Source organism: Mus caroli, chromosome 8 (genome assembly GCF_900094665.2).
Source record: "Mus caroli chromosome 8, CAROLI_EIJ_v1.1, whole genome shotgun sequence".
Lineage (NCBI taxonomy): Eukaryota > Metazoa > Chordata > Mammalia > Rodentia > Muridae > Mus > Mus caroli.
The window spans coordinates 88,926,972-88,943,014 of record NC_034577.1 but is presented as its reverse complement, the minus strand read 5'-3'; the positions used below and the strand labels follow the sequence as shown (position 1 = coordinate 88,943,014).

Here is a 16,043-nt window from a genome sequence, read left to right as displayed (position 1 = left end):
TTTCTTTCTTTCTTTCTTTCTTTCTTTCTTTCTTTCTTTCTTCCCTTCCCTTCCCTTCCTTCCTTCCTCCCTTTCTTCTTTTCCTTCCTTCCTTCCTTCCTTTCTTTCCTTTCCTCCCTCCCTCCCCCTCTCTTTCCTTTCTTTCTTTCTTTCTTTTTCTTTCTTTCTTTCTTTCTTTCTTTCTTTCTTTCTTTCTTTCTTTCTTTCTTCTTTCTTTCTTTCTTTCTTTCTTTCTTTCTTTCTTTCCTTCTTTTGTTCATTCTCTCTCTATTTTTTTTGTTGTTAGTGATGGTATTGAGAGCCCAGGGTCTAGCAGATGCTGAACAACTGTTCTCTTCTCAAGCTTCAGCCCTGCTTTTATTTAAAGACAGGAACATTCTAAGAAGTCAAGATTGGTTTTGAATTCATTCTTTAGCTCAGGAAATTTGATCTCATCATCCTCTTGCTTTAGGGTTCTCTGTACCATTTATAAAGTCTGTGACAAGGCCTATCCTTTTCCTGTTAAATATATTTATTTTTTTCTTGTGGAGATATTTTAATAATCATAGAAATGCTTTATCCAAATAAAGTTCAAAGATTTCTGGAGTCTGAATCAATTATATTTTACTACTAGCTATAGCATTTTTCCTCAAACTTAAATCACATACTATAATTTTCTAGATTGATATATTTTGAATGTAAATGCTTAGATCTTTCCAATTTTTTTCTTGGAGAAAAAAATTCCTTGAAATATTTTCCTTCTCTATAATGAAGCATCAAGAAGGAAACTTAAAGGAAGGGCAGAGTCTCATAGGTTGAAGACAAATCCTCAACACTGAGCAACAAAAAATCCCCAGAATATTCAAAAAGTAGAAGAGGGCAATTGGTCCATACAGTTGTCGGTTATAAAACATCTAAAATTCCCTAGGCTATTTTATTCATTTTCCCACAATGAATACACAGATTACAATGTCATACTGCAGAGCCAAACTATTCAAATCTTATTATGCTTGATTTCAAAATATGTTTAAGAAGTCCACCATACCCCTATTATCCAATATCTTTCCTAGTTTCTATCCTTAATTCACAACAGACAATTTATAACAGGCTAGTATTCCTATAGAAAGGGTCTACTCACATGTTTCGGTTGCTCCTTATCTCCTGCATTCCCTTCTATGTGGTAAGACCCTAAGGAAGACCATCATGTTTAATAAATAAAAAGTCAGGTTGCATAATTAGAAACACAGTATACCTATGCTGAACATTAAAAACTTGCTCTTGTTTATGCCCATTTTGCCCAGTGAGGTTTCATTGCTGCTGTGAGGCAGGCATTTGGACAGACATATTTGCACCAAAGGACTCATTTGTATTCCATTGCCACAGACTATTGCAACAGGCTATATTCCTGATTAGAACAATTAATAGTTTTTATCACCAGGTGAGAGATAGTTTAATAATTTATTGGAATCTCTCTATTAACATATGGAATTCTCACAAAACAAGCTTTGAGTTCTTATTGCTCTGGTGGTAACACTAAGAATATTGATTTTCATAGAAAGAATCCCAGTAACATTTTAGTGAAGATTTTTTGTTTGCTTGTTGTTTTGTTTTTGTTTTTGTTGTTGTTTTTTTTTTTTTTTGAAACACTCAGACACACACGATGGAAGCATTCAAAGTTTCAGTCCATTGTCCAAGGTTACACTCGTCGGAAAATGCAGATCAGAAATCACAAATGCCATCTGCTCACCATTTTCCCTGCGCTGCCAAGTTTTAATGGGAAAAGGGTTACTCCCTGTGCCCCCCATCCAGATATCTGTTCTCTTTACTCAACATTTGTTAAGAGGGCATCATATTCTTAGGACACACAGTTCACAAACTACAGTTTTTACCCTTATGCACTGAATGTGATGCAGTTGACTTTGTACTCATTAGTTTTCTTATAATGAAAATTGATTAGAAATCAATGAAGCAGCGGGGATGGGTATTGTGTTTAGAGTAGCTCTCTGAAATCCAATCATAATGGCTCACATTGTCTAACCCAATAACCATTCTCATTCATATTACACCACCCCTCCACCTGCTGGAAACTCATCTAAAGAGGAATGTGAAAAAAATGAGGAAATAATCAGGATAACTCCACAATCATAATTAATGCTGAGAAGTCAAGTGCTAAAATAATGGTGTTTGGAAACAATTCAGTGCAAAAGTACAAACTAAAATGTTCATTTGCCAACTTCAGAAATTTGACTCACTTTAATATCACTGTAAACTTTCAATCTACAAAATATATAATTATTCCTATTCACTTAATTCTGCATGACTCCCCCAAAAAGAAATTAATGATGATGCATTTCTTACTAGAAGGTATCTCGAGTAGGATTATTTGAAACCATCAGAATGGAGCTTTTAAACTGAATACTGATGTGTCTCCCAAAAAAGCAAGAGAGAGAAGAAGATATATAGAAGGTCTCTGTGTCATTTACCATGTAGTTTCACTTGGCTACATTAAGCATCACTATCAGGAAACTACCATCACATAGGACTTTTGCCTTCAGACCAGAGATATGAGACCAAGGGAAACCTTATTAATACTTTATTCAGATGGTGGCTCTCTGTTATTAGTGACAATAACAACAAAAACAAGGCAGTGCAAGTGATGGTTGTATTCTTTCTCTAAGTACAGACTTCTTTATAGGAGAACTACAGAGGAAGCAAGAGATTATACAAATCAAACTCCTCAGGAGCAAAAAACAGATATGTCTAGAGTTCAACTAAACTTCATGCTGACATAGAAAAATGTGTGTTTGATATGAAAAGGGATGATCACATCCTTTGTGCACACAGTCAGACTTTACATCTATGGCTTCAGCTAATTATTTACCAAAAATACTGTCTTCTGGAGAAAAGCAGCATTTGTGCTGAATAGGTGGAATCTATTTTTCTTCCTAGTTTTCTAACTCTTGCAGCTCAGTAGCTAATGATATAGGTTTCATTACACATTGTAAGTGACCCAGAGGAGAGTTAAAACCTATGTGCATAGGTGATATACAAATACTCAGACACCTTATGAAATATAGTGTCTGTAGCTTTAGAAATCCACAGAGGGTCAAAATCCCCAGCTGAATCATGTGTGTGTGTGTGTGTGTGTGTGTGTGTACATGTGTATGTATACAATCAAGAGTGAGTATTTCCAAGAAGTTGTGCCTAAAAATAGGATGAATGGGAGAATGAAGTGGCTTTCTTTATGGAACAGGTCTGTCTTATAGATGCTGTTGCTAGCCCTTTAGTGTGATTCTGCATAACTTTGCCTATCACATGATAATATTAAGTGGTATCAAATGTAATCCACATACGTCATTTTACATTAATTCTTGACAAAACTCTTCCAGTTTGCTGGTATTTTGAGGACTCCGTCTTTTTATGTGAGTTCTCACTGGTCTCTACACCAGACTCAGCCTCTGACTTGGGTCGGCTTTGTCTCTACTGCTCAAGGGTCTATCTACTCTTTTCCTCTTGGACAGCAGCAAATATTTGTTTCTGTACATTGCCAAGAATATATGGTATTTGTACTTCTATCAACTGGTTTATTTCCCTTAATATCCCCAAGTTTCATCGATTTTGATGCAAAACAAAACAAAAAACAGACTTTCATCTTTTGTACCCAAATAATACTCAATTGAGATTATTGTCCAGTCATTGATGGGCACAGTGCTGGTGTGAATTATTCTGCAACAAATGGGAGAGTTCCGCCATTTAGAACTTCCTTTTATCTATGCTCCGCCTCTTGACATCTACTTTACAAGGCTACTACTCTCAGCTGTGGTGGAACTGCTCAGTTTCCCTACAGTGGCTGCATTATTTTCATTCCCAGGATGACCTACAAGAATTTCCCTTTCTCCACACCCTCATCACTCTTTGCTATTTCTGGTCTTTTTTTTTTTTTCTTTTATTTTGACAAAATTGATTCAAGCAATTTTTTTATTTGCATTTGCTTAATGTAATTAGTTAAACTGAACATTTTAAAACACTCAATTTAATATAGGTCTACTTTTCAGGAATATCTATTTAGATTATATGTTCTTCTTTTATGAGAGAAATTTGTTTATTCTGCTGTATGTAAATATTCACTCAGCAGTATGGACAAATTCTTGAGGTTAATTGGTTAATTTCATTCCTTTTTATTTTTTTCTAGGTATTTACTTTATTTACATTTCAAATGCTACCCCCTTTCCTAGTTTCCCCTCCAAAAATCCCCTATCCCCCTTCCCCCTCCCCCTGCTCCCCAACCCACTCACTCCCATTCCTGGTCCTGGCATTTCCCTATACTGGGACATAGAGCCTTCACAGGACCAAGGGCCTCTCCTCCCATTGATGAGCGACTAGGCCATCATCTGCTACATATATAGCTAGAGCCACAAGTTCCACCATGTGTTTTCTTTGATTGGTGGTATAGTTCCAAGGAGCTCTGGGGGTACTGGTTAGTTTATATTGATGTTCCTCCTATGGGGCTTCAGACCTCTTCAGCTCCCTGGGTACTTTCTCTGGCTCCTTCATTGGGGACCCTGTGCTCTGTCCAATGGATGACTGTGAGCATTTACTTCAGTATTTGTCAGGAACTGGCAGAGCCTCACAAGAGACAGCTATATCAGGTTCCTGTCAGCAGGCTCTTGTTGGCATCTGCAATAGTGTCTGGGTTTGGTGGTTGTTTATGGGATGGATCCCCAAGTAGGGCAGTCTCTGGATTGTTGTTCCTTCAGGCTCTGCTCTGAACTTTGTTTCTGTAACTCCTACCATGGGTATATTGTTCCCCATAGATTATACATTCTTGACTTATAATTGAATTGCTATTACTCTATTGCTGTTGATTTTCTTATATATTTTGACAGTTAACCCATGTCAAAAGGATACTTTACAAATCTCATGAATAAAGCAAAGATTCCCTATATATGCTTAATTACATGTAACATGAACACATAAACAACAAACCCAAAAATGACTATTCAAATAAATGCTTAAGAAGTATTTCATAAAATTGTACCGCCCTTTCATGATGCTCACCAACTTGCCTATGAAGAAACTTACTCTAGCTCCAGAAAGGCTATATGTTCAGACCTATTAAAAACAATAGCAAAAATAAAACGAACAAACACCCAAATAAAGAAAGTAAACAAAAAAGAGCAGGTATAAGTCAAAGATATTCACTGTACCCTTTTTAATTCAACACATCGGGAATATTAGCAAAAGCATTCATGTAAGAGAAAGAAACACAGTGATTCTAAATTAGAAAGGAAGAAGTCCAATTATCACAGTTTGCAGATGACTTGATTTTTTTTTTTTTTTTTTTTTTTTTTTTTTGGTTTTTCGAGACAGGGTTTCTCTGTGTAGCCCTGGCTGTCCTGGCACTCACTTTGTAGACCNACTCACTTTGTAGACCAGGCTGGCCTCGAACTCAGAAATCCGCCTGCCTCTGCCTCCCGAGTGCTGGGATTAAAGGCGTGCGCCACCACGCCCGGCTTTTGATTTTTATATATAGCATTTACTAAAAGTTCCAACAAAGAACAATTAAAGACAAGGAATGAATTCAATGATAGACACAAAATCTACAGCTATAACCAACTTTTTGATGAAAAGATACATCAAAGAAACCACAGTGCCATTCATAATCATATCAGTAATATGTAGGAATAAAACCTTAGCCAGAAAGGTTCTTTAAAAATAAAAATTACTGAAAAGATATTCACATTGATATTTGGCTAAAATTAATAGTGTAAAAATCCGTGTACTTTCAAAATTCACTCAGGGATTCAGTGAAACCTGTTTCAAAATGCCGATGATATTCTTCACAGAGATAAAAATAATAATAAAATTCATATGGGGTTACAAAAGACTGAGTAATAGAAAACAATCCTGAGAACAAACAGCAAAGTGGGATGCTCATAATATTAGAGTGTTAAACATTTGATAAAACTGCAGTAAAAAAGAAAAAACACAGTGCTTGGTTTTACACACAAAACACACACACACACACACACATACACAGACACAGACACACAGGGGGAGAGAGAGAGAGAGAGAGACAGAGACAGAGACAGAGACAGAGACAGAGACAGAGACAGACAGACAGACAGACAGACAGAAACACAGAAAGAGACACACAGAAAGAAAGAACATGATAGATAAACCTGAAATTAATCCATGTGTGTATAGAAAACTGATGCCCAAGAAAAGAACCACCAAGGAAATGTGTTAGAGAATGAGCAATCATTTCACAAAGTGGTACTTTAAAATGTTGATATTCAAATTCAGAAGAATACATTTAGATGACTGTTTTTTTTTCTTTTTTTGGATCCAAAATAAAATCAATATTGAACAAAGATGCACATTCAATACCTGGAACTATGAAATTGCTAGAAAAATTTAGGACATGGAATTCAAAAATTTCTATAAGCACTTCTTTATTTTTGTAAGCTGCAGAAAGCAAAAATTAGAAAAGTTGGGTATATAAAACTAGGAAGCATCTAAATAGCAAAAGAAATGATTGAAAGAGTAAAGATATGTGCCTACTTACTGCAACATGAGGGCATGTGGAGTTCCAATGTAACTTAGTAGCTCTCAGGACTAATGGAAGAGTCTAGGTATTTGAAAACACGTTAATGAAGGACTCCCATGTAAAGATAAGAGAATTCAAGGGTTCAATCCTACACAAAGAGCTAAAGGCAACTAGGAATGCTAAGAACAGGAGAGATCATCTGCCCCAGGGAAGAACACACCAAATTAGATCTCCAGTACCAAATGGTCATCTATAAAAACATACATACAAGTAATATTATGCAGACTGAGATCATTATATGTAGGACTATATATGTATACATTACATGTATACATGTAATAATAATGAAAAAAAGCTATGGATTTGAAAGAACTAGCAGGATTATATGAGTTCAGAGGGTGGAAAGAGAAGGAAGAAATTACAGAATTATATTATAAATAGAAAAACTAAGAGAAATAATTTTTAAAAATAAAAAATAAGTAAGAGAAAAAGTTAAAAATTTGATTTTAAGCCTGAAGCTGAGTTGGGGTATCTGTGTGAGAATCTCAGTCATGCCATGTAGCTCAGACAGAAGCAGAAGTTTTATCCCTTTACTTATCCCACAACAGTATGCTCCCTGGAAGAGAAACAGGAAGTGTGATGTTTGTCCTTTTGTTATCGTTGGTCGCATTTCCAATGCTGAGGAACTATATTATACAATTGATGTATTCAGGTAATTGAGAATAAAGGATGATAAACTCAGCTTGCACCTGTGGTCCTTAACGCTATACTCCACCTCTCCCCCAGCTATACACCAGTACTGTTAGCTATTTACTTTCCTGTATTTTCTGTCCTGCAGAGGCTTGGGACAAGTCGCATTGAAAGCTTATGCTCTTTACTTTCTATCAAGCTTGGCTCCGTGACCTAGGTATATTCCATGGGGTAGTAAGATCAGGTGTAGTGAGTGTCATTCTTTCTTTCTTTCTTTTTTTTTTTTTATTAATCATTCCATTCATTTACATCTCAAATGATATTCCAGTTCCAAGTTACCTTTCCACAACGCTCCCCATCCCATATCTGCCTCTCTGCCCTCCCCTTTACCTCTATGAGGGTGCTCCCCCACCCACCCATCCTCTCCCACACCACCACTCCTGAATCCTCCTACACTGGGGCATCAAACTTCCACAGGACCAAGGACCTCCCCTCCCACTGATGTCAGACAAAGCATCTTCAGCTACACATGTATTTGAAACCATGAATCCCTCCCTGTACACTTCTTGATTGATCGTTTAGTCCCTGGAAGCATAAAGTGATCTGGCCAGCTGACATTGTTCTTATGGGGTTGCAGTCTCCCTCCTCTCTTCCAGTCCTTCTGCCAGCTCCTCCAGAGGAGTGCCCCCGCTCAGTCTGATGGTTGGCTCCAAGCATCCACATCTGCATTGGTCAGTTGTTGGCAGAACCAGCCAAGGAACACTGGGTTCCTGTCAGCAAGCACCTCTTGCCAACAGCACAATGTCAGAACTTTGGTGTCTACAGACAGGATGGATCCCCAGGTGGGGTGGTTCCCGGATGGCCCTTCCTTCATTCTCTGCTCCACTTTTTGTCACTCTTTCCTTTGGACAGGAACATTTCTGGGTTAAAAAAAAAATTGAGATAGGTGGGTAGCCCCATCCCTCCACTAGGGGCTGTGCCTATTTATCGGAGGTGGTCTCTACAGGTTTTTTCTCCCCTTTACTGCTCATTCTGTTAAAGTCAACCCGGTTGGGTCCTGGGAGCCCCTTGCTTCCCTGGCGTCTGGTACCCTCCAGTGGCTACCCTAACTTCCTCATCCCCTACTGCTACATATTTTTATTAGATTCTCTGACCCTCTGTATCTCTCTCCTGTCGCCTCCATTACCTGATATTGCTCCCTTATTTCTTCTCCCTTCTCTCTCCCCTCCCTTCACCTCCCAAGATCATCCTGTTCCCCCCTCAATGCAGGACTGAAGTATCCACACCCTAGTTTTCCTCCTTATATGATCATCTGAATTTGGGTGAAAGTTTTGGTTTACATTTAATGACTTCAAGAGGGTAACCTTTGAAGGTTTGACTCTTGGTCAAACATCCAATGCACTGATGTACCTGGAAAGCTTGGGACAGTGTAGTTTCAATTCTGCAAGTCTAGAGTTGGAGTCAAGGGTTCTTTTCTGTTGCATTTGCCTTCCAGATAAAGTCAATCTCCTTATTCTCTAGAAGTGTATTTTGACTAGCAAGACTTTATAAGACTGTCCCCTTCTGATTTCTTCTTGTGTCAATTTCCTTCTGTCCCAAGGGTTGTGACATTAAGATTGGTAGTTATGTGTTCTGCCACATTTCTTGTACTTCCCCACATCGTACACAGGAGTATTGGAACATTCTTTTTGAAAGAAAAGTCCACTTTCCTCAATTACCCGATATACTTATGGATGGCTCATAGTAGGAATTTAATGTCATGATTTAATGTCTCTGTTTTATAATTTGGTGGTGAATATGGAGATTTGTCTTAAATTCTGCTACATAATGTATTCATGGAACAGTGTGTAGGTGTCTATGTAGGTGTATGTGCATATGTGTGTATACGAGTATGCATACAATTCTCTGAAAGGTCAAGTGACTTGGTACATAACAGTGCAAAGATTAGTCGAGACTTTAAAACGAAGTGACTCCTCTCGTTTTCCTATGACATTCAATATAGTAGCACAGAAAACTGATACAGGGTTGAAGGAGGCAGTTTCATAATTGAATTGCTTAATTTAGAAAGAACCTGACATTTTCCCTAGGCGTAGGAAACAAACAGCAGCAAGTCACACCAGTTGGCATCAGACCAGCAATTTGGGAAACAATATGACATTCCAGAAAGTAGTCATTATAAAACTTCCATACAATACTCAAAAATAGCTGAACTGCAGCATATGCCATCTAAGGGAAGTCCTTTTCCTTCAAAGTATATGTTTAATTAATGTTAACACTTGGGAAGTTTGAAAATGCTAAACTTTTTAAAAAGCATATGCATGTACTCAGTAAACTTAGGTATTCAGATCTGTTTCAACTACAGGCATCAGTGAGTGGAAATGAGCAGAATCTATTTAGCACTCTTTACTAGAGTTTTATTATATATATGTCATCTGGATGGGAGTTGCATTTCATATGGTTTTCATGAGTTCAAATCTCATCTTTATCATAGGCTCACTAACTATAGGCAACCACAACTCCTTTGCAGAAAGTATTTTTAAAACATAGCATATTGCAAGACACCTTTAACAATAAAGTGTAGGCTAAAACTGAGACATTTTATCAATACATAATATGCATGAGATGTTATATGAAAATTATAAGAAAATTATAGCAAAAAATACCACACAAGGAAACTTTTATGCTGTCATATACATCCTGGTTGGTACTAGATTCTGCTTCTTGCTTTACTTTTTATAGATAAGGTGACAATGAGAAACCATTGCAGAATTAGTGTTGTTTTACTGTCTTTACCCAATTATTTCACTCATTTTTCTTAATATATTCATTTTAATATTTCTATTACATGCCAACTTTACTTCAATCAGGACCACCCAAAATATTCATGATCTGTGAAAAACTCAAAAGCCACAATTTGTGAATTCTCTTTGCATGTGAGACACAATGTTCCTGGATAAGTGTGGCTACAATCCCTTGCCAAAAAAGCCTCTCATTATATCAGATAGAAACCATAACTGGACACAATGTAGATATCAACACATTGGGAGTAGCTAAGCTCTAACAGATACATCAGTATCACAGCTCCTGCATCTATGGCTCAGGAAATATTGCCTATAAGGCACAGAAGTGTTCTAAGAACCAAATCTAAGGTAGTGTGCAGTAAACGGTTTTTCCTAGGAATGGCTACATGAACAATATCAATACACATGCTAGTGTGGATGAGTGTGCATTTTACTGTATCCCATACTAGACATTGAATTATAAAAAAGTAATAACTACTGAGAGAAGAATTAACCTCTCCTAGCGATGAGCCCCATTATTGGTTGTTTGAATACAGACTAGTCTGCCTGAAACCATATACACACACAAATAACAAAAATGAAAGCATATATATATATGTATATGTATATGTGTATATATATATGTATATATATATATATATATATATAAAACAAAAGTATGTGTGTATGTAATAATACTAATCAAAAAGGAAAATGGTCATTATCTTGAGATTGGGAGGGACAGTTGAGACCTTTAGGGGAAGGTGACTGGAAGTAGGGAGAGGTATTATAATTCTATTTCAATGAAGACATATTTTTTAAAATCCAAGAAACTTTTTATTTATAATAAGGCAGTGGGTACTATTATTATTATTATTATTATTATTATTATTATTAGTAGTAGTAGTAGTAGTAGTAGTAGTAGTAGTACCCTTTTAAAGATAAGCTATGAGGTCTGCTTTTTTTCCCTTTTTTTTTTTTTTATCTCAGCAAAGATCATTTAAGCCCCAGGGACATCTGTTTTGGGATTCAGCAAATAATCTCAGTATATCCTCTTCCCAGGTGATGCCTTTGTTCTTGTTGGCATCTGTGTAGGTGAATCCAGCAGCCTGACCTGTCATTCACCCAAGTAGACTGTGGAGATTTGGTCCAGTCTTATGTTTGCTTACCTTTCCCACAGTGTAGCAACTGGCACGCTTCTGAACAAAACTCTTCTTGCCTTTCTCAAAAGCATCCCCTTTTAACTCTTTATCCACAGGCCAAAACTTGGGAAGTTACTTCTCAAAGTTGGGTTCAGGACTCTATATTCTGCTTTTTTGTGTGTGTTTTTGTTTTTGTTTTTAAGCAGCAAAAAAGGGACGAATGTTCAGATAGTTTTTATTTGTTCTACATATTTCTTTCCTATCTTATGCAACCCTCCTGCTGCTACTATTCCACAGTAGAATGGTTTGCTTGGGAATGGTTTGCAGTGAACCTACTCTGACTGGTAGATTCTTATCACCTAAAGTGTATGGTTTACTTGACTGATCCCTCCTGGATTTGTATGTTGTGTACATTTTAATCAAGTTAACATATATGATTTTCTTTTGTTGCTGTTTAACTTGACACAAACTAAGGTCATCTAGAAGGATAAACCTTAGAAGAAGGAACCTCATGGAATATTGCCCCTATTAAATAACTCTGTGGACATGTCTTTAGGGTGTTTTAATTAGTGTGGTTAATGTAGGAGGGCACAGCCCACTATGAATGCTGTACTCCTGGGCAAGAGACCCTGGGCTATAGAAGAGAAGAAAGCAAGCTGACTAAGCCAAAAGGAACAAATCAGTAATCAGGGTTGAAGAATTTTTATTTTTTTTATTTTTTTTCTTTTACTTTGCTATAAGCACTTAATGTTCTCTACTAACTCTTTCTGGATGAATCATTTCTCATTGGTAATGTGAATAATATCCCACCGTTTGAATGTTCAAGTGTGTATATTCATGTACTGTAGGACATGTAGCTTGCTTCCACGTTTGGCAATTTCAAACGATGCTTCTAAAAATACTCTCATTGCATATTTTTCTGGGACATAATTTCAATTTGTTTGGAGAAATGCTACTAAGGTCTGTAAGATCTTAATCACACAAAGTATGTTTAGTTTTTTGAGACTGTCTTCTATATTTCTCTTGCTGATATCCTCATCTGTATCTACTTGTATCATGGTTTTGACTGTGGCCATCCTAACAGTGAGTAGTGGGAACTCTATCATTTATATGAAAAGTATTAATAGCTGATAGTATAGAACTTTGTCTCATGTGGTCAATTATAATTTATGTAATCTTATTACATTAGATTTATCTTTACATTTTATATCTATTCTTTTATCTGGGTTTTTTTTTGAGCATTCATTCTATTTTTAAGAAAAGCTTAAGATAACTACATAATGTAAATGAGAAGAAGGGGGATAGAGAGAATGAGGGGTCACAAAGCAATAGGGGGAGGAAGAAAGAGAGAGAGAGAGAGAGCGAGAGAGAGCAAGAGAGAGCACCCTGGGTACTAGAAAAAGTATAACTAGGTTCTGACTAGCATCTAAAAGACACAGAAGATAAAAAACAAAAACATTTTGAGTGAGAACTCAGCTGAGCCATTACTCACTTATAGTGACTTATAGGAATGGTATCTGGGAGCAGAAATTCAAGGAAGTATTGCATTAAAGGGCTAATTATTATTCCTATCTCTCTACCATGGCTTAAGAACCTGTATTTCAGTTAGATACTTTGCTTTTCTTTTGTTAAGTTTTAAGTGTTCATTGTAGAGTAGCTATATTATACCCTTATCAGAAGATAACTGTTTTGAAAATGGTTATCTCTGGTAGTTCTTATTCTTTTGACAGTGTTCTTGTACAAAGAATAGATTCTTAAATTTTAATGATTTTGTTTTGTTTTGTTTTGTTTTGTTTTAGTAGAAGATGTCTATCTTAGTTAGAGGTTTCATTGCTGGGAAGAGACACCATGATCAAGACAACTTTTATGAAGGACAGCATTTAATTGGAGCTGGCTTACAGGTGCAGTCCATATCATCAATGCAGGAAGCATGACAGTGTTCAGGCAGACACTGTTCGGGGAAAGGAGCCAAGAGTTCTATATCTTGACCCAAAGGCAGTCAGAAGAAGACTGACTTCCATGCAGCTAGTGGGAGGGTCTCAAAGCTCAACCCGACAGTGACACTCTTCCTCCAACAAGGCCACACCTACTCTAACAAAACAACACCTCCTAATAGAATATTTACTCCCTGTGCCAAGTATATTCAAACTACCACGTCGTCTTTGGTGCAATATGTAAAATCTGTAAAATCTCAGGATCTCAAACAAAGTTTTCTATATTTTCCCTTGTTATTTTCTAAGAGTTTAATAGTTTTCTTTATTTCACTTGTAGGTCAGTGGGCTACTCTTAGTTAACTCATGCAATGGGTGACAAGTCTGTGTTTTAGTCAATGTGATGTTCACTTTTTCTGAGGCCATTTGCTCTTTTTTTTTTTTTCCTCCAGTTTTAGAGCAAGTAAACATAGTTTTAGAAAGTAACATAGGCAGCAACTTGGACTCATAGACACTTTCTTAGGACAAAATAAAAACAATATTTTCCCCTTCTAAGAAAAGTAACATGGCATTGAGTACAGTAGCAATTATTTCACTCATTAAGGACATTTTGAATACAGATGAGGAACATTCAGAAGCAGAAGTGGTATGAAGGAAAGAAATCTCAGATGAATGGGTTAGGATAACGCCATCAATGACAACAGCTATTCTACTGCCCACTGTCTGATCTGTGTTTTAATTCTGTGTGTGTGTGAGAGAGAGAGGGGGGGGAGAGGGAGAGGGGGAGGAAGAGGAAGGGGAAGAGGGAGGAGGAGGGGGAGGGGGAGGGGGAGAGGGAGAGAGAGGTTGAATAGATGTATTTTAGTGACAACCTCAAGTGAAGTTCTTTAGGCACCATCTACCTTAGCTTTGGGGACAGTTTATCACTGGCTTGGAACTTGTCAAGTAGAGTAGACTTGCTAGTGATCCTTGAAAATCCTCCTGTTTCTGCCTGTGCAGTTTTGGGGATTGCAAATGCATGTCCTCATGTTTACAGGTAAATTACTTTATTGAGAGTAAATATCACTTTTATTTCCTCAGATAGACAGATAAGATGAGAGCTCTACCCAATCTGTTTGACTACATGGCTTGGGCTCAGTCCGGAGTATTTCTTTTCTTTCTTCTAATGATCCCTATGGAATCTTTTAGCTCCTGTATGATCTAATTTTCCAAGCTGACTGATTCAATCGAGCTTTGCTCAGCTTCACACTGGATTGATCTGCTTGGCCTCACACTGACTTTTGCAATATGTTTTAATCTTCTCACTCTTTCTAAGTCTCTGCCTCATTCTGTCTTCACTTGTGTCTAGCTTGGTCTCTTTTCCTCCTATCTTTGTAAAATGGTCCCTCTACAACTGCCACTCCTTCTCTCCCTGTGCTGCTCATAAGTACCATCTTCTTTCTGTGCTACTATCGTGAGAGTTGGGTGTATCCTATCTCTGATTCATTCTATCTAATCTTTCTCTGATTCATTACATTGTCTGCCTCTCAATTAGATATCACTTTCAAACATGGTTACTTCGTTCTACAAACTAAACTTACCTTCACTGTTAGGGATTAAAGGTATATAGTAAGTGTGTGTCTGCCTCCCAACCAGATCACATAGACCTAGGTCTTTGGATGTGATACCTTGACAGAGAAGTCTCAGATTAAAGATCCTCTACAAATGAGCTCTAGTCACTATATTTTTTTAATAAATCCATTGTAAACTCAAATTACCTGAAACATCTTCATTGAAGCAGATCATTGTTGCATCTGCCATAGAAAACCATTTATTTGGTGGTAACCTGATCAACCTACTCCTCTGGATTCTAATATTTACATTCTATGGACCGAGGATTGTAACCACCATCCCTTCCAAGAAGACTAATAATGTACATTACACATAGTACAAAGTTAGAAATGTCGAAAATAAGCAAAATATACACGTAACTTAACACAGTACTGTAGAGTAGGGATAATCTTTTATTTCTTAGGTGTATACAGCAAGGGAAGAATTCTTTATAACTGAACAAGTATTCTTATGACAAAGTCATGAGGAAAGGCAAGCAGGTGTGAGCAGGAGAAGCTGAAGAGGTATGTGGTATCCCATGCAATCTCATCACCCCAATTCCACTGCAAGTTTGAAACCATGAGTGCTTCATAGACTCCATTTACCTTAATTATGGAACGAATGTTATACAAGTTTCCTTAGCTTCAGTCATCAGCTGTAGAAAAGGACATTCAGACACTGACTATTCGTGAGTGATTTCCAAGGCAATTCTCTGCAGACGCCAAAGGGTGTGAAATACAGACTATAAAGTGTGCACAGTACAACAGGTCACGGGTGCATCCACCCTCCAGAAAACCCTGCAACACCAACAGCTCCTACAATAAAGTGTATGACAATTCTGAGCATCAGTCACTTCTGTTGTTGAGCTCATTTCATGTAGATACCACTTCTCCATGTTCCTGCATGGTAACAATTAAGGCAGGAATTTGTAAAAGAAAGCTTGCAGGGAGAAATCCCTTTACTACTTCTGTGTACCTTGAACGGAGGCTTACTGTTCTCCTTTCCTTCTAATTTAAACACCCTCATTGTGAGCTGTCATTTTAACATGTCTAATGGAATTTAAGATGAAACAGAGCAGCCTAAGGTACTAGGAAGCAGGTTCACCCTGGAGGCAGTAATGGCTAGAAACGCCTTAGCAGATCATTTGAGTGTTAAACATCTCTTCCTCCCTGCCATTACTACATGGCGATTGTTACTTAAAATATGCTAAATGCTTTTGTTGTCTGCTGCTGCCTATCTCAAAGTTACTGGGAAAACTCAGTTTATGTTTTATTAGGTATAATTCTTTTATGAAACAGAAGCAAGCGATGTCGAAGTAAAAGTGGCCTCTCCTACTCTCAGTCTTATTTCTCCTGCTCATCTTTAGTCAGTGTTGTCCCCA

The 16,043-nt window shown here is 37.3% G+C and overlaps 1 pseudogene; it reads right to left on the bottom strand.

Annotated features, from left to right (window-relative positions):
• Positions 1 to 10,925: 10,925 nt before the first annotated feature.
• LOC110300889 lies at positions 10,926 to 14,857 on the bottom strand (annotated as a pseudogene).
• Positions 14,858 to 16,043: the final 1,186 nt, after the last annotated feature.